The sequence below is a fragment of the Oryx dammah genome, unplaced genomic scaffold, assembly GCF_014754425.2.
Source record: "Oryx dammah isolate SB20612 unplaced genomic scaffold, SCBI_Odam_1.1 HiC_scaffold_3, whole genome shotgun sequence".
Taxonomy (NCBI): domain Eukaryota; kingdom Metazoa; phylum Chordata; class Mammalia; order Artiodactyla; family Bovidae; genus Oryx; species Oryx dammah.
Genome location: NW_024070187.1, coordinates 41836692 through 41856594, shown reverse-complemented (window position 1 = coordinate 41856594; position 19903 = coordinate 41836692).

Sequence of the window (19903 nt, the reverse complement as noted above, 5' to 3'; positions counted from 1 at the left end):
ATGTCTCTGTGTTATATATTTACCCATTTATCTCCCACTCTAGACTGAAAGTCCCCTAAAAGCCAAGGATGTCTTTCATTTCCACATGCCTAGACCAGTGTTTAATCAAAACTCAAAGAATGAATTTACCTAATATACAAATATCTCACTTAGCCCTAATTCTAGGAGAGAAAGCTCTTGGGGAACATGACCTTTGAACTGAGGTTTGAAGAAAGAATAAAAGGACATTCCAAGCAGAGAAAATGAGATGAACAAAGGCATGGAAGGAGGAAATCACGATGTGACAATTGGTTGATGGAAAATTTGAAGTTAAGACCAAAAAATTAGCTGGAGACACACAGTGGCCACATGCAACTGATCCCAGACTATCTTTCCAGACTTCAGGGTCAGCTGGGGTTCAGTCTAGAAACACAAACCACCCTAGGTGTCTCAGTCAGGAAGTGGTTTAGCCTAGAGAACTGGGAGTTTATAGGATACTTGGAGCTGATGGACTGTACCTCTGGGAACATCTCCCAATCTACACAGAATGAGCCATCAGGAAAGCTACTATATCTGAGACCCCTGGAGCTAGGCCAGAATCAGGAATCTGGAGCACCATGATTGCCTCCAAATGCCCCCAGAAACTGGTGGTGGACAATGGAAAGCTTCTGCAGAAATACCCACCAATCCAGGCTCTTGTCCAAGAAGGTCAGGAAGACAGCACCTTCCAAATACCACACAAAATCACTCATTGATAGCCCCTAATTCAAACCCAAAGCCCTATCCATAAAGACGTATTAGTCGCTCAGTCGTGTCCGACTCTTTGTGACCCCATGGACTGTTAGCCTCCCAGTTTCCTCTGTCCATGGAATTCTCCAAGCAAGAATACTAGAGTGGGTAGTCATTCCCTTCTCCAGAGGATCTTACTAGAGTGGGTAGTCATTCCCTTCTCCAGAGGATCTTTTTAACCCAGGGATAGAACGCAGGTTTGCTGCGTTGCAGGCAAATTCTTTACCGTCTGAGCCACCACTCATTGGAAAAGACCCCGATGCTGGGAATGATTGAGGGTAAGAGCAGAAGGGGTGACAGAGGATGAAATTACTGACTCAGTGGACATGAGTTTGAGCAAACTCTGAGAGATAGTGAAGGACAGGGAAGCCTGGCGTGCTGCAATCCATGGGGTCTCAAAGAGTCAGACACAACTTAGCAAATGAACAACAACATCCACAAAGAATTCTAGGAAATGTAATTTTCATGTAGTTTTCACCTTTTTAACTTCTTCAACTAGAAGGAAGTTGGTGGTTTGAGTGATCCAAACCACAGCATTCAGAAAACCTGTTACAGGATAAAAGTGCCGATGGTAAAAGTGGTGGTTTGAGCTTTTCCAGGATTAAACAGTCTGAACACAGAGAAACTAACAGAAACAAATGAAAAATTTATTTTATAACATGTACTAAATACTACTCAGAGATTTTATTGATGACAAAAATCTTTTTAAAGAAAACATCTTTCCTGCTTTGGAGAATGTGTGTGTGTGTGTGTGTTGGCATGAGTGCATGGGTGAGTGTGTGTGTGTGTGTGTTTTAAGGAAACTGTTTTATGACTGATAAGGGCATTTATCAGTAGGGAACAATGAAATACTGATAAAGAAAAAGCGTCCCTCAGCTCAGAAGGACTGCCTACTGTTGTCATCTTACCCTGTAGCCTGCTGAATCCTGGAGCCATCCACAGGATTTCTTGAATTCATTTGGTATTTCAAATATCAGCTGCAGTTTTAGGTCAAGCGTTGGCTTAAATTTCTATGGGGTTTGTTCAATATGGTGCCTCGGGTTTGGGTATTGGCGAACTGTCATTGTAATTGTGCATTTAATTTGATGTGACTTCAGTATGTACCTCTCACTAAAACCTCCTGAGCAGCTTTTAGAATCCTTGATTAGTTTAGGAAAAGAAAAAAAAAAAGTTTCTCCATTAAAAGAAAGAAATAAAAATGGCCACATTAGTCATGAGGCTTTCGAGATATGTGGCTGTGAGAGAACAAAGTCCCCGTCACAGCTACCTTCCAGGGTGCTCTCCACTGCACCACCGGGCAGTGGGGACACGTGTGGGCAGCCTAGGCTGAATCTCAACGCTGCGCTCTACCAGCTAGTTATTTCACTGCCCCAAGTCTCAGTTTTATCTTCTGTAAAATGGACATGACACTTATTTTATAAAATGGTTGAGGAGATTAAAAAGATAGTAATTTCCGGCCTATAATACATAGTTTGGGCTTCCCAGGTGGTGCTAGTGGGTAAAGAAGCCATCTGCCAGTGCGGGAGATATGAGAGAAACAGGTTCGATCCCTAGATTGGGAAGATCCCCTGGAGAAGGGCATGGCCATTCACTCCAGTATTCTTGCCTGGAGAATCCCCATGGACAGAGGAGCCTGGCGAGCTACAGTCCGTAGAGTCACAAAGAGACCCTATGTAACCATAGGCTCACACAATTGAAGTGACTTAGCATGCATGCATGCATACATAGTTTATATACAAGTGTAATTATAGCTTTAATAAATATCAGTGCATTCTGTCTTTCTCTCCTTTGCTGCTTAACTGTGTGCTTAAAGAGCATAATACTGGGTGTTCCCTTGTTTCTAGTACCTATGTATACACCTGGTACATAGTAGGTTCTTGACAACTGGTTTCTGGATAATTAGTAAATGTTAGGATGGACAAATGGGTTGTTTACAATGGTCACTCATACCATGAACAACTGTTGGTTGACTGGGCTGTACCTACATCTCTGTAATGCCAGGGAGTGGGTTTATAGTGCAGACTCCAGCCCATGCTCAGCAGTGAAGCAACTGTCATTTTCACTCCTGACTAGAACCCGACAGGACCCTCCCCTTTCTGCCTCGGGAGGCCTTTCTTGCATTTGAGGCCCCAGGAGTAATTGTCCTTTCCTACAGGCTTATTTCACAGTCGATTATCCTGTGGCAGTCCCAGTCATCTCATTTTAAACATGTATAGCATGTCCTTGAAGAACCCAATTGCTTCAACAAGAAGCAGTCACTCAAAATATTAAATATCACTCCATCTTCAAAGCAACTTATCATATCATCCAGCCTCTTTTGCGCAAGATTGGTTCTTATCAAAAAAGAAAAGAAAAAGAAAACACAGTTGCTTAGAGATGCAGTCAGTCAGCTACCGAGCCACGCTGGCCATAGTGCTGGGCATCATCAAAGAAACATCACCTGATGACAGGCTCACACAGCCGTTTGGCCAGCAGTATCCAAATAAGTACTCTGCACCAAAGAAACACGGGGCTGCGATTCTCCACAACGTGGAAGAACCTAGATGTGCGGTTCCCGTGGTCTTGGTGGGAGTCCCATGGCTTACTCTCGCCTCCTGGATCCTCTGAGTGGGTATTTATCTTGGCTGCCTAAGCCCCCGCTGGTGTCATTAGTGACTGCAAAAAGAAGTGCCAACACCACGCTGCTGCTTCCAAATCACTGTGGACCACAGAGACAGGATGGTTCGGATAACTCCTGAGAAGCAGGCTGCTAGACGAGGTTTTTCTCTCCTCCCTGAGAAGTGAAATTATTATACAAGCCTTTGATCTCACTTTATTTTCTTTCTCTGAAGTGAATTTTTTTGCCTGTGGAAAGTACCAGATTAGCAGGCCAGGAAAATGAAGGGTTGTACTTGCCAGCGATAAAGGTCAAAGAAGAGGAACAACCTTGCTCTCAATGGTCAATTTTCCTGCCACCACCCTGCCCCCACCCATCCCCTTTAGGAGGGGTTGGAAGAAAACTGTCCAAATAGAGGATTCTTGTCCCGGCTTCAGTCTAATCGGAAAGCTTGCCCAGCTTCCTTGCTCCACCTTGGTTTCCCTTTCCATTGAGTGGGTAGAGTCAGTCAGATTTTTCTTCCTCAGAGAAATACTTGAAGACAAAGGTGCTTTCAGGTTTGAAGTGCTTCTGAGTTCACCGGAGCATAAGTGTGACAGCAACTCAGTCAGAAAAAACTGGGCTTGCTTCTGAGGTCTGTGTGCCTGTGTGCTCAGTCGTGTCCAACTCTTTGCAACCCCATGGACTGTAGCCTTCCAGGGTCCTCTGGCCGTGGAATTTTCCAGGCAAGAATACTGGAGTGGGTTGCTGTTTCCTCCTCCAGGGATCTTCCCAACCTAGGGATGGAACCCGTGTCTCCTGCATTGGCAGGCGGGTCCTTTACCACTGCACCACCTGGGAAGCCCCACTCCGGTCTAAGAGGAATGCACAAAAAGAACACCACTCACTCCCATGTTCAACTTCCCACTCTGTTCCCTAGAGTGGCCCCACCTCTGCGTGAAGACATAGGAATGGAATCCCGCCCTCAATCAAGGACTGTCTATGAAGCTTCTTCTTTTCCCTGAAAATGGAAACATAGGTCTAATCAGAAAAATTAGACTAAGCCAATAAATAACCGAGAAGGAAAAAAGTGAAACCAAAACTGACTTAGCATAACTTAACAACTGTGAAGTGTTAGGAAGGTAGCCATTGCACCATGTAGCTACTACCCATAGGGCTGAGAAAACTAAGGGGACAGATAAGCATCATTAAAACAGAACAAAGACCCCATAAGGCTGAAACTCAACTCGGGCTTCCCAAGAGCGTGTGCTGCATGGCTGAAGCTGGTGTTTCTTAGGGGATGTGATGGGACTGGTCCTACAAAAGTTTGAAAAACTTCAACATGCTTTCAGCTGCTGGGGTGAAGAAGCACCCCCTAAGTAATAAGGACAGGAACTGGAGATTAAATAAAGCAAGAAGGAAAAAACAGGAACAGGTACCTTCTCCCCTCCTGTCTTGCTCACAGTGTCCCTCTAGTGTTTCCTTTCAGCAAGACTTAACAGAGAGCAGTGGGCAAAGCAGATAGGTGGGTGTAGAGTCCCAGTGCCCGCATCACATGAGGGAAAAGAGAAGGGTCAGTTTGGAGTGGGAAGACAATTCCTTAATAACTGGCCTTAGGGAATAAATAAGGAGAGAAAGAGATATGTACCATCTGGGGGTTGGTGCTATAAAGACAAAGGGTGGAGAGTAAGACGAGAGAAGCAAAAAACTGGAACGAAAGTAATCAGTAGAAAATGTAAGCCTTTGGAATTCACAAGAAAAATATAAAGAGGGAGTAAACATAACACAGAATGTAAGGTTAGGGCAAGGCTGTTGGGCAGGGACAGCTGGCAGTGAGCCAAATGGATCTTAACATCAGAGCATGAACTCTGATTTAAATACAAGTTACATCAGTTATTCAGAGTAGGACCCTGGGCAACTTGCTCAAACTCTGAGTTTCTTTGTCTACATCTGCAAAGTAGGGATAATAACACTAGCTATGTTGCAACGTTACTGTGAACGGTGGATGAGATAATTTTGTAAAAGGGCTTAATAGAGTGAATGGCATAAACCAAGATCTCATTGTTTTGTGTAGCTTTTTTTTAAAACATATTTCAAATCTATTCACACTTGCTATTCTCTTTTGTGATGTTATGAAAGAAACTGCTCTTTGTGTCCCAATACTCACTTTTTATTTCAGCATAATAGTGGAATTTTTATCTGGGCACCTGGCTACACAGAGTAACAACTTCTTTCTCAGCTCTCTCTGTATCTGTGCCTCGTAGGATAAGTTCTGACCGATAGGATACTAAGAGAAGTGATGGTGCAACTTCTGAGTGCTGTTTTTAAAAGAATAGGGCACTGTCTTCCTCTTTCTTTGCTACCTTACTCCTGGCTGGAATGTAGACATCCCAAGGAGCCCTCTTGACTTTTTGGATGAAGGCAGCACCTTAGGGAAGGCAGAGCAATAGCATAAAAGGAGCCTGTTCACGTGACAATATCACACAACCATCATAGTAGCTCAGACTTTGTGTAAGAGAGAAATAAACTTCCATTGTATTAAAGTCACTGTAATCTGGAGTGAAATAGACTTGATCCCTGTCTTCATGGAGCTTTCATTCTAAAAGGAAAGTATAGCTGTTATAAACGTGTATCTGAGAGCATACTTTTGATTTCAAAAAACAGAATATGCAGAACTTAGGAGGTTTTGAAATAAAGGTTTGTTTGTCACACAGAAAAAGGAATTCGAGTGGCTCTGGGGCTCATTCAGTAGCTCACCAATAACAGGATTCTGTGTCAGCTTCTCTGTAGTGCTGTTGGACCTGTCCTCATGGTGTAAAGATTGCTGCCAAGCACCAAACATCACATCCTCACACACAAAACTATGTAAAGCAAGAAAAATGGTCCCTGTTTGTCCTTCTCTTCCATCAGAATGGAAAGTCTTTAACAAATGTCCTAATCAGTTTTGGTCTCAGATTCCACTGGTTAGTATTGGAACACATGCCAATGCCATCACAGCTAGAGAGGCCAGGCCAGCAAGGAACTGACATTCTTAGCTTTTACAGGCTTTGGAAGGTGGACTTCTCAGGAAAGGAAGAAGTAGGCTCATAGTATTGTTAGGCATCAATCTTTTGAGGAACCATTCTTTGCTTTTTGTAACTTTCATGTGGATAGGTTAGTGCTGAAATTCTTCTCCAAATGTGTTTATTTATACCTTACTATCTTGTTGAGTTGCCCCCTCATATAGGAAATAAAGTAAGGTTAATTAATCTAAATTTTTTTCTGTATTATTATTTAATTCAATTATGCCATGCATCAGGCTTTATGCTGAATACCTGAAACACATTATATCATTTAATAAAGTGTGGTTTCTGAAAATTGCTGGTCATCTGCTTGTTACCTTCCAAACCACTGCATTTTTGTATGAATAAAATAAAGCTGGATGATAGAAGGTACTGTGAATCAATTTTCAATATGCTCAAGAATCAACATTGCAGAAAGCAGACATCTTATTATCTTGGCCAAACTACATAAAGTGTTGGCTTAGCTTTTAGCTATGGTTTCAAATCGATTCTGATAATGGTGACAGAAAACACGGTGAAAACTAAAACATATCTGGCATTTTCCTGTCAAGTAAACCAACCACTCCCTGGGAAATGAGACATTGGTCAAGAATTTAGATTGACTCACGAGGGTTATTCCAGGACTTATCAAAAAGTCTCAAAGTTCTTCTAATCTGCTTAAATATTTGCCACAGTTGTGTACTCTGCTAGTTACTTGCAATGCATAAATTGCTATACATTCTCATGTAGACTGTGGGCTTGCCTTTAAATCTGCTGAATTTAAGAAATTAATGGTTGAATACTTTATTAAAACTGCCACTGTCACATCCCATCACCTTCAAACAAATGGTCAGTTTGCAGATATGGTAGATGCAGTGAAGAAACTTGTAGAAAGAGTTGTCCAGTGAGACTAGACTAGACAGGTTCATCATCACAGAGCACAGCTCAAGGGTGGAGTCAGGACTGCAGTTTAGCGAGCTGTGCAGAATCTCATGTCTTGACAACATTGAGACTTCTATATGTGCAGCATCAACACAAACAGAGCCTAGAATAATTGGTTCTCAAATTTGTGTGGTTATATAATCACATTCAGTTCAGTTCAGTTCAGTCGCTTAGTCGTGTCCGACTCTTTGCAACCCCATGAATCGCAGCATGCCAGGCCTCCCTGTCCATCACCAGCTCCCAGAGTTCACTCAGACTCACGTCCATCGAGTCAGTGTCGCCATCCAGCCATCTCATCCTCGGTCGTCCCCTTCTCCTGCCCCCAATCCCTCCCAGCATCAGAGTCTTTTCCAATGAGTCAACTCTTCACATGAGGTGGCCAAAGTACTGGAGTTTCAGCTTTAGCATCATTCCTTCCAAAGAAATTCCAGGGCCGATCTCCTTCAGAATGGACTGGTTGGATCTCCTTGCAGTCCAAGGGACTCTCAAGAGTCTTCTCCAACACGACAGTTCAAAAGCATCAATTCTTTGGCGCTCAGCCTTTTTCACAGTCCAACTCTCACATCCATACATGACCACAGAAAAAACCATAGCCTTGACTAGACGGAACTTAGTTGGCAAAGTAATGTCTCTGCTTTTGAATATGCTGTCTAGGTAGGTCATAACTTTTCTTCCAAGGAGTAAGCATCTTTTAATTTCATGGCTGCAATCACTATCTGCAGTGATTTTGGAGCTAAGGAGTGTATTAAAATATAGATTCTATGTGTTAAGTCGCTTGGGTCGTGTCCAGCTCTTTGCCACCCTATGGAGCCCGCCAGGCTCCTCTGTCCATGGGATTATTCAGGCAAGAATACTGGCATTGTCCAGGCAAGAATACTGGCATTGGTTGCCATTATTGATCTCTATTGTTGACCTACCCTGGAGGAGGACCTCCAGGGGACCTTCCTGACCCAGGGACCAAACCCCCATCTCCTGCATAGCAGGCAGATTCTTTACTGCTGAAACACTGGGGAAGCCCATAGATTCTTATATCTTATTCCAAACTGTGTGAGTGGATCAGGGCTAAAGTAGGTGAATCTGCTTATTTGACATGAGCTCCAGGTGGCTCTGATACACCTGGTAGACTGGATCACAGACCATAATTTGAGAAACATGGTCTAGATGCTGTTTGGTTGGCATCGACTTTTCCAACTTTGAGTTATACAGCTTAGTCTTTATGAATTTGGCCTAAAGTAGGATCCCTTTAAAACTGAAATCACATAGGTCAAGTTGTGCAATGATTAGACACCATAAAAATCAACGTGGCATTACCATGTTCACTGAGTGAGATTTGTATGTACACACACGCACGCATAGTCCAGTGACTAACAGAATCAGTTATTAAAACATCTAATCTCCATCACTTAGGAAATACACTATCAAATTTATCAGAAATAGAATGTAAAGAACATAATTATTTTAAGACTACCACAAACTGCTGTAGTTATCTAATTGTTTTAAATCTATTGGCACAAGGTTCAACCTGAGGTGTCCTCTTCCAGGATAAACAGTTATATTCATTTTAGGGAGTAAGAGTAAAGATTTGATAGTCAAGGAACTAAGATATATTAAATCTTAGTCTAACAAATATCCTTATTTCCCTATTAGGTTCCCAGGAGACATTTATGCAAAATACAGAAGCAGGATGTTTAGAATAAAAGAACACTAAATTAATAGAGCACAGATCCTCCTCCTACTTTACTCTGTTACATGGCAGAACTGGAGCAAGTTTGCTTTTGTCTTGAGACCTAGGCAGGGTCTAAGACTCCTGCTCTCTTCCTGTAAGTCTAAATTCTGGGGCAATTCCACACTGTCAAATCTATGAGGAGAGGGATGGAAGAAAGGTGGCAGGATACAGAGAAGAGGGAATGAGACCAGGAATGAGGAGGAAATCCAGAGGGTGGGCCCTGGCCTGAGTCATCTACCTTATAATACACTGAGAGATTGAAAAATAATTAACCAAGAAACCAGGAGTCACTAGAATGGCAGGCTCTGCCAAGATCTGCTTATCAAACCAAGAGACATCAACACGGCAAAGGAAAGAAGCCACTCCCACCTTTAAGGACCATAAGCCTGCCTGTAACAATGGTATGGCTCTAAGCTGTGCTTTCATCTGAACAATCATATTAGCAAGTCTGGCTCAGACTCTTGTGGGGTCACTGCTCCTTTCCCATGGGTCCTGGAGAAGACTCTTGGGAGTCCCCTTGGACAGCAAGGAGATCAAACCAGTCAATCCTACAGTAAATCAACCCTGAATATTCATTGGAAAGACTGATGCTAAAGCTGAAGCTCCAATACTTTGGCCACCTGATGTGAAGAGCCGACTCACTGAAAAAGACCCTGATGCTGGGACAGATTGAGGGCAGGAGGAGAAGGGGGCAAAAGAGGATGAGATTGTTGGATGGCATCATCTACTCAGTGAATATGAGTTTAAGCAAACTCTGGGAGATGGTGAAGGACAGGGAAGCCTGGCATGCTGCAGTCCATGGGGTCACAAACACGACAGAGCAATTGAACAATCACCACCACCACCTCACAGCAAATACAGAGGGACAGGGCAGGGGGAGTGGAAGGAAAGTCCGAGTTTTCTCCAGCTGTGATTCACTCCATAATTGAATTTGACCTTGAAATGGATTGGCCGATCTGTTTCCTCAGTCCTACCTACCTTCCTAAATCTTACTCAACTTTTAGGGTTCAGCTCAAATACATTCTTCTGCCTGACACCCAAGAAGGTAACTCTTTCTCTGCAATCAAATAGCGCACATCTATACCATCTGATAATTACCAGCTCACTTATGGACAGATTGTGAATGACTTCATTGATAAGAAAGTAAGCTAACCCTTGTATGAATTCATAGAATAATTGGGAGGAGTCTCAGAAGTGTGATCATGCCTCCTCTCTGTAACTAGATTCTCTGTTCCTGAAACACAGAATTTTTATTTCAAATATTTTTGTGATATTTTGTATCACCTGTAATGTATAATCTAGAAATCCCCTCACTTATGAACAGTCAATTTATGAACTTGCATTGTAACAAAGATTTTCACTCAGGTGAAAGGGAAGCAATCTGCCGGCCATCAACAGATGGTTGGGCATGGTCCCTTGAGATGTGGGGATCAAGTCTTTCATTAATTAATGGCATGTCTGAAGCAGTACCATGCTATCAACTTATTTTTTATTTAAAAAAACTAAAATGCAAGCATATTGGGGGGAAATGTTTAAGAAGTTTTTAAAAATCATAACTGTCAAATAATCACAGTTCTTTTACAAAACTTGACAGAAATATGCTGACAGAGATTGCTTGTCAGGTATCCTGGGACTTCTGAACAAATAAGCTAATGAACAGCCTTTTGAATCTTGACTTGATCATAAGTTAAAGAAGATTTTGGACTGGCATGTAGTAATTATTCAGTAAATTTTTATCTGATTTTAATTTCTTTGGCTTCACAACTAAATTTTTAACCTTTTCAAAGGCAAGCACCTTATCAGCTGCTTCTTTTGCATTCACCTCAAAAGACCAAACATGGTACTAAATAGCACTGCCAACCATAGCAAGAGAACAAATTTTAAAAACCATCATCCAAAATAAGCCCACAGTACATACTTGTATGTAAGATTCTACACACTAACGTGGATATTTTTCCTCCAAGAAAATATCCCAGGGAAGTAAAGGAAAGGAAAGAATGTGGAGATTTTCAGATGCTTGTGTGCAGCAGAGGATGTAGGTCCAGGTCAAACGACTTTCTTCACACGGAAGCACTCACTGAGTACATTGCCTAGTCATTCTGTGCCTCAGTGTACCCTTCTGTAAAATGGAGGCGACAATAATAGCAGGACCTATCTTATAGAATCAGTCTGAAGCTAAAACGAATTAGAGGTTGGCAAACTAACACCCGTGGAGCTTTCCAGGTGGCACTAGTGGTAAAAAACTTGGCTGCCAATGAAGGAGACATAAGAGACGTGGGTTCGATCCCTGGGTCAGGGAGATCCCCTGGAGGAGGGCATATCAACCCACTCCAGTATTCTTGTCTGGAGAATCCCATGGACAGAGGATCCTGGCAGACTATAGTCCATAGGGTCAAAAGAGTCAGACACAACTGAAGCAACTTAGCACAGCAAAAAGAAACTACCTCCCATAGCTGAAATCTGGCTTACTACCTGTTTTTTTTTTAATATAAATAAAGTTTTATTGGAACACATACACAAGAGTTAATGCATGTGAATGCTTAGAGTTTCCCTGCCCTCTAGCCAATGCTCAGTGAACCCTAGCTATTGTTTTTGTGGCGTCAGGAGTCGGTAGTCCTAGCTCTGCTGCTATTGCACCCTTTGATTCTATCTCCTTGTCTGAGAAATGGAAATATTTAAGTATTTAAACCAAATGAGCTCTAGTGCTAATTCTAACCTGAGTGATTACATTCACATTATTCATATTCTTCTTTTCAGAAAAGAAAATGCACAAGGTAATGGGAAGAAAAATATAGACAAAGAAAAAAGAAACCAAGCAGAGTAAATTATTTGACAGAAAGCATCCTGCCTCCCCTTCTCACACCCAAAATAAAAGCAGCTGAGAGAAGGAACAGGATACAAGAAGAGATAGAAACGCCGTAAAAAGAACGAAGAGGCAATATTTCACTCAGCGCTCTATTGCTTTTATTCACTGTGAGACAGATCCACTCAGAACTTTTAATTCTTCAAATAACAGGCATCATAAACACCATTATCTGTTTGCTTGTGCCTGTAGCATTTACTGTAATTCCTCAGATGAAAACCTCAGCTTCTAATATTACAGGACAAGGATGGAGTGAGAAAGGCTTAATGCAATTCAAGATATTCAAAGGTAAAAAGCTGCAAATGAAAATTATCACAATGAGCAAGAATAAAATTATTATAAAACTGTCACATTTCTAATATTTCATATCACTTCTGACCATAAGCTCTGCAGCTATAAAAGCAATATCTTTTACTCCCCAGTGTGCAGTGGTGATGGTTCGCATTCTTCAAGGCTTATGATGTTAAAATGCCTTTAATTATGTTCCAGATAGCTATTCGTAAGGCATTCTTAAACCTCTCCAAGGTCAGCATCTTCCTTCTCACTGATTCTCAGATCATCACTCTCTGATTCTGGCTTCACTGACATAATATTCATTTTATCCTGGGGAAAGGCACAATTGCTGAAATGGTCACACTGGCATCCGGGACGGGAGCAAGACTGTCCCAGAAGGTACCTTTGCTGGGCACTTGACGTCTGCATTGGTCTCCTCTGCCATTCTTTAGAGGTCAGCCAAACAAAATTCAGACGGATACTTAATGCAATTCAAACGTCTGAGCTTTGCAAACAGCCACCACCTTTTGGGGCCATTTGGAGACCTGAGTACCAAGCAGATGGTCAGCAGCACAGCCCCTTTTAGATCTGTTTCTGGCAATACCGTGTAATGGAGGACAGGAAAGCAACATTGAGTTGCCCATCGCGGTGTTAAGTAGGCACCTTGAAAATTGAAAGCCGAGGTCTACCCATAGTTTATCCCGAACTTAAACAATTGCTGGCTATGTTGCCTACAGTATTAGACTGTACTCCCAATTCATCCATTAAAATGTTCAGACACCCAAACTTCATAAAGGAAATCAACTTCATGGATGGCTGGCCTTGTTAACAAGTAGCGAGTGGGTAAGTTATATTTTGGGAGCACTGGCTCACCAAATTCTTGTTAAGGGCATGGCAATTTTGGAAATGTCCTTGTTTTCAGCAATTTTCTTTTCATTTACACACATACCCACCCACACAGACCCATACATCTGTTTCCCCTATGTGAAATTTCAGAAACGCTGTGAAAAATAAGCGGAAAGGGAATCCAAAGCCCAAAGCCATCAGAAGGAAGACCAAGTACAGAATGGGCTATGGGGTGACTTCCAGGAACCACCTAGGTGATGGGGGATGACTTTATTAAGTCATCCCCCATCCCTCTTGTTAATAATTCTTAATAGTACTTTTTGTTATTGTTGTTCAGTCTCTCAGTCGTGTCTGACTCTTTGCAACCCCATGAACTGAAGCACGCCAGGCTTCCCTATCCTTCACCATCTCCCAGGGGTTGCTCAAACTCATGTCCATTGAGTCGGTGATGCCATCCAACCATCTCATCCTCTATTGTCCCCTTCTCCTCCTGCCTTCAACCTTTCCCATCATCAGGATCCTTTCCAATGGATCGGTTCTTCATATCAGATAGCCAAACTATTGGAGTTTCAGTTTTAACATCAATCCTTTCAATGAATATTCAGGACTGATTTCCTTAGGATTGACTGGCTTGATCTCCTTGCAGTCCAAGGGACTCTCAAGAGTCTTCTCCAACACCACAGTTCAAAAGCATCAATTCTTTGGTGCTCAGCTTTCTTTATAGTCCAACTCTCACATCCATACATGACTATTGGAAAAAACATAGCTTTGACGAGATGGACCTTTTTTGGTAAAGTAATGTCTCTGCTTTTTAATATGCTGTCAAGGTTGGGGAGTTGGTGATGGACAGGGAGGCCTGGTGTGCTGCGATTCATGGGATCGCAAAGAGTCGGACATGACTGAGCAACTGAACTGAACTGAACTGAGGCTGGTCATAGCTTTTCTTCCAAGGAGCAAGCATCTTTTAACGTCGTGACTGCAATCACCATCTGCGGTGATTATGGAGCCCAAGAACATTAAGTCTGTCATTGTTTCATATTTCCCATCTATTTGCATGAAGTGTTGGAACCAGATTCCTTGATCTTTGTGTTTTGAATGCTGAGTTTTAAGCCAGCCTGTTCACTCTCTTCTTTTACCTTTATCAAGAGACTCTAGTTCTTCTTCACTTTCTGCCATAAGGGTAGTGTCATCTGCATATCTGAAGTTATTGATATTTCTCCTGGCAATCTTGATTCCAGCTTTTGATTCATCCAGCCCAGCATTTCGCACGATGAATAGTACTTTACTGCGTTTTTTGCAGTAATTGAGAGAAATCTATGCCCACTATAGGAAATTTGGAAAATACAGAAATGTTATGGAATAAGTTCTACCACTCAGGGACTGCCACTAATATGATTTTGGTATATTTTTAACTGAATCTTTATAAGCATTTTTTATATTGCATTGTCTATTTGTTTTATACTTCTTCATTTCTAACCTTGACCTAATTCCAAATTTTGTTTATTGTCTGTAATTCCCCCACCCTGAAATGTTCCTTCCACCCTGAAAAGTATGCTTCTGAAAGGAAAAGAGTTTTGTCGTATTCTTTGCTTTCATGGAACCCAGGATCTCTCGGGCCCGACAGATTAGTGAATGCACCCAACAGATTAGTGAGTGCACCAATGAGATCCTACTGAACATGTAACTTCAGATCTTATATTTCTCTCCCAACACTACAACAGAGTAATAAGCAAATCTTGTACATTATGACACAATCCCTCCAATCTATTTATCCAAGCACTACCGAAGAGGCAGATACCTGTATGCCCTAATGCAGCTGGTGAATGCCTCCCACAGACTTTTGCTTCCAGCCTGAAGGCATTTCTCATTCCCTAGAGACACTCATGGGAAACCTGTGCACAACCTGGAGGTGTGCCCATGAGGCCACCCTTGATCAATGACAGTCAGGAGCCAGTGGAGAAATCTTAACCCCTCTGAAGGTCCAGATGGGTTTGAGTTCATCAGCCAAGGACAACATGAAAACACATTTTTGTTCTGGTTCTCCCTTCTTCCTTCTCTTTTGCTCTGCAAGCCACCCTCAGGGAAAGCCATCGTAAAGATTCAAAAAGCCTTCATCTAGGATTCTGCATCACGGAAATTCAGCCTAAGAAAAATGTAACTTTTATACATTATTATAAATTATTTAAAACAATTTTAATGGCTGTATAATATTCTATCAACATGAATTACTACAGATATAGAATAATTTTAATATTATTAGACTTTCAGGTGGTTTATCCCTTTTAATCTTACAAATAAAACTATGTCAGTCTTCACATGTAAAGCTTTTTCTTCATTTAAGAAATGGAATTGGTGATTCAAACATAAGAATTTTTTTTTTAAAGTTTTGACCATATTGGCCAGTTTCTGTCTGAAAATTATAGCCTTATGAATTTGTTCTTTCACAGCAACCTTGCCAGCACTGAATATTATCTTCACTTGTATTTCTGGTAATTTGGGAAGTTGAACATATTTTTATTTTAATTTGCATTTCTTTTATTTAAAGCATTTCATCTTTTGGAAACTGTGTCTTATGGAAGAACAGTACTGTTCAGAATTATATGAAATTCTGCTACACATACCCTATGCCACAAGCCAGATCATATTAGGAGATGACCATTAGGCTAATGAGGTTGGAGAAGAGATCTATGAGAAGCTTTGCATTGGAAGAAGAAGAAAAAGGGACATTTCAATTAAATAAATATGGTGCCTATTACATGTTGGCACGTTAGAAAATACTGAAGAGCCAAAGATGAAAAAGGTAGAAAGTGTCATCTTGGAGCTAATACTCTAGTGACCATGCTAAAGGGGAAACTGAATGGCTGAACTACAGTCATCCTAGACAAGGACTTGACCGGAAAGAGAAAAACTCACATCAAATTCTCACATTTTAAATTAAGAAAAGTACGTTGTTTGGACTGCATTTAGTCTGGCTATGAAAGAAAATAAACAAAGCCAGTGGTTTAGAACTAGACATAACTGTATTAAGCTCAAGTGATACCAAGTGGAGTAAATGATACTATGATATTATAAGAAACACTTGTTATGTGACTTTAAATTAAACAGGGTATGGAATACTCTAACAAACTCAATGGTACAAAGCAGAAAACTGATAAAAATCATAAAGCAAAGAAAGTTAATGCTTTTTTAAAGTCAAAGACAAAATTCCTCTGAGGATAAGAAGTATATTTTTGTCATGTAAAATACATCAATGTCACATTAAACTGTGAAAAGATAGACCTAAAACAAGAGAATAAAAATGAAGGAAAGGCTCTAGAAGATAGAAACTATGAGGAAAGTAAAAAGTAGTAACCAAAAAACAAGTGCTTCGAAATAAACAGTCTCAACAACTTTTTTAACAATGAAGGATATGAAACAGCCAATTAAAAATTGTTGTCTGGTGACTACAGTTCATAATACTTGAAATTTGCTAAGAGTGTAATGAAATTTGCTGAGAGTCTTCCATGTACTCAATACTCATACACAAAAAAAGGAACTATGTGAGATGATGAATGTGTTCATTAAATTGACTGTGGCAATCATTGCACAAAGTATATGTGTATCAGATCATTATACTATTCATCTTAAATATGTATAAAGTTTATAATCAATTATACCTCAATGAAGTGGGGAAAAAGTGACTTTCCTACTCACTAAAATTGGATGTTATAAATCTTCGAATTTTGGCAACAAGATCTGTTAAATTATTTTATTTAATAAACATTTTAGGTATTCCACTACCAATATTCTTGCCTGAAGAATACTATGGACAGAGGAGCCTGGCAAGCTACATACAGTTCATGCAGTTGCAAAGAGTCGGACATGACTGAGAACTAAACAGGCAAAGCTGGGGAATAAAAAAATATACTTCAAAAAAACTTTGCTACACACATAGTCTAGTACCAAAGTGTGTTAATTAATATGCATATGAGGGTTTAAGATTGCCAGCAGCTCTCTTTTCTCCCACACTCAGGACCTGTTTATGGAAAAAGTATATTAGATATAGGAATTACAAAAGATGTTACATATATACCTAAAATATTTTTATCCACTAATTTTTGCGTGTGAATCTAATACCTTCTGTTCAAGCAAAATTCTCTCAGCTGGCTTCCAAGCCATCTTTCTTGCATAAATCATACCTATAATACAGCATTAATTTCCATTTTTATTTCATGAAAGTGGAACAAGAACTTAAAGACACTTGTGAAATAATCTGAGTACAGAATCTTTCTGGAGTCTTCCAATTTTTTGACAAATCTTTTACTGTTATTTTTCCCAGGTTTAATTTAACTGTTTTTAAACAGCTCATCTTTATTGAGACTTGCCATTATTATTTCATAATGGACAAAAGCTTTTACTTAATTTTTTAATCAGTTAGGATAATATTTCTATAAATTAATTAGTTATACTAAAAGATGTATGTAGTAAGCCAGTTTGGTAACAGACATCTCTAATATTACTAAGCATACCACCTGACTGGTGCCTGTGTATGAGTGAAGTTCTAGAGGATAGCCTATAATGGTTTCTATTTTAGCAGTATGATAGACTAGATCTTTCTGAACAACCTTCCTGACTAAAATAGGTAAAGTGTTGGATTATATATATATATTCAGTCTTATAAAAAGAACTGCTGAGTTGGCATAAAGGAAGTAACTCACAGAGGTCAAGGTAAAAGTGGAAACAGGAACCTTGAAAGAGAAAAGATACCAAAGTCAGATTACATGTAGAGGTTTCTGGTAGACCCTGGATTTCCTGAGCTCCACTTTTATGCTATGAAAGGTACAGAGGACTGCGGTTAAAATCTAGGATTTACCCAAGGATGGAAACTGTGAAGACAAACTTCACTAGGTTCAGCTACCAAGGACTGCCTATTCAAGATAAAAAGGGACACAAGGAAAATTTCATTTATTGATTCATTGCATTTATTGATCCTATGCTGAATCAAGAGAGAGAAAAAAAATCTCATTCAAGAATGTGTGGCAAAACCAATACAATATTGTAAAGTAAAAAAAAGATAATAATAATAAATAAATAAAATTTTAAAAAAAGAATTTATTGTCAATAGACCATCATTATGAGTCGGACACGACTGAGCGACTGAACTGAACTGTTAGAAGTTTACACTGAATAATAATAAATGCCCAAAACAGTAAAGTCATCCTGTGTCAGTATTGCTACTGAATAGCCTGCTGCTGCTGCTGCTAAGTCACTTTAGTCATGTCCGACTCTGTGCAACCCCATAGATGGCAGCCCACCAGGCTCCGCCGTCCCTGGGATTCTCCAGGCAAGAACACTGGAGTGGGTTACCATTTCCTTCTCCAATGCATGAAAGTGAAAAGTGAAAGTGAAGTCACTCAGTCGTGTCCGACTCTTAGCGACCCCATAGACTGCAGCCTACCAGGCTCCTCCATCCATGGGATTTTTCAGGCAAGAGTACTAGAGTGGGGTGCCATTGTCTTCTCCGCTGAAAAGCCTAAACAAACACAAACGTAGTTTGGAGGAATCAACTATAACTTAGGCCTCAAAAAATTCTCACAGATAGAGTGCCAAGGGAAATGAGCAGACCACAGCCAAAAATCACAAAATGCAAAAGTAACAGCCAGCAGGAACAAAGAGATGGCAAATTAGAACTGGAAGTCTTCAGTAATTCTAATATCAGATGCCAAGTATAAAATGTACAAATTCAGTATATTTAAAGAAATAAAAGAGAAGCTTGAAAGTAAAACAGAAAGAAGATTATAAAGAGCAACTAAATCGATTTGGAAAGACCTAAATTTCACTCCTAGACATGAAAATAAGTTAATTAAAATTAAAAATACAATGGGTAAATTCAACAGCAAATTGGAGACAACTGACATGAGTGTTAATGAACTGAAAGACAGATCCAAATAAGTTGTCTAGAATACATCCAGAGAGAAAAATGATTGGAAACATAAAAAGGGCCAAGAGTCATAGAGAATAGAGGGGAAATGTCCAGCATAAACCTAATTAGTGGTCCAGATAGAGGATGCATTTGTCAAAATAGGCTAATCTATGACATAGCCACCTTTTAGTGGCTTAACAAACAAGTGTATGTCTCATTCACATAAAGTCCAGTGTGAATCAGGCAGCTGTTCAGGGAAACATTCTCCCCTGCAGAGCCCCAGGGGTACTATGGATCTTCCATCTCAATGAGTGGTCTCCACAGTTTCTGCCAAAGCAGAAGAGAAAGCTAGAAGGTCACAAAATAATCAACAATTATAAGGTAAATGCACAGCATTATCTCTGCCTCTGTTTCCCCTTTAGTCATCAAACCATTCAGTTCTTCTACCCACACAGAGAACATACTCAGCCTCAACCCAAAGTCCCATTTAGTTACTATCTTTACCTCAAAATCCTTGGATCTTGATAATCATATTAATCTCTTTAAACCTGGCCTCTGTTTTCATGAGATCTGTGAACTAAAAAGTCAGCATTATGTTCCATCCAAAAAAAATCAATAATGGTGAAAGAGGAAAAAATAATGGCAATAAATATTCCCATTCTGAAAGGAAATGAAGGGAAGGTATATAATGTAATATAACATAATATAATATTCACTGAAGTCCAGGGGGCAGACCGCATGCATGCTCCTTACTCAAGAGAGGTTTTCCTCAATTAAGTCCTGATTTTCTCTTTTGGAAGAATCCTTTTCCACAGGTTTTATGCCCTGCTGGTGTTACGCTATAAAATTATTCCTTTTACTTACTATCCTTTGCCACATCTAATGGAGAAGGAAATGGCAACCCACTCCAGTACTCTTGCCTGGAAAATCCATGGACGGAGGAGCCTGGTAGGCTGCAGTCCATGGG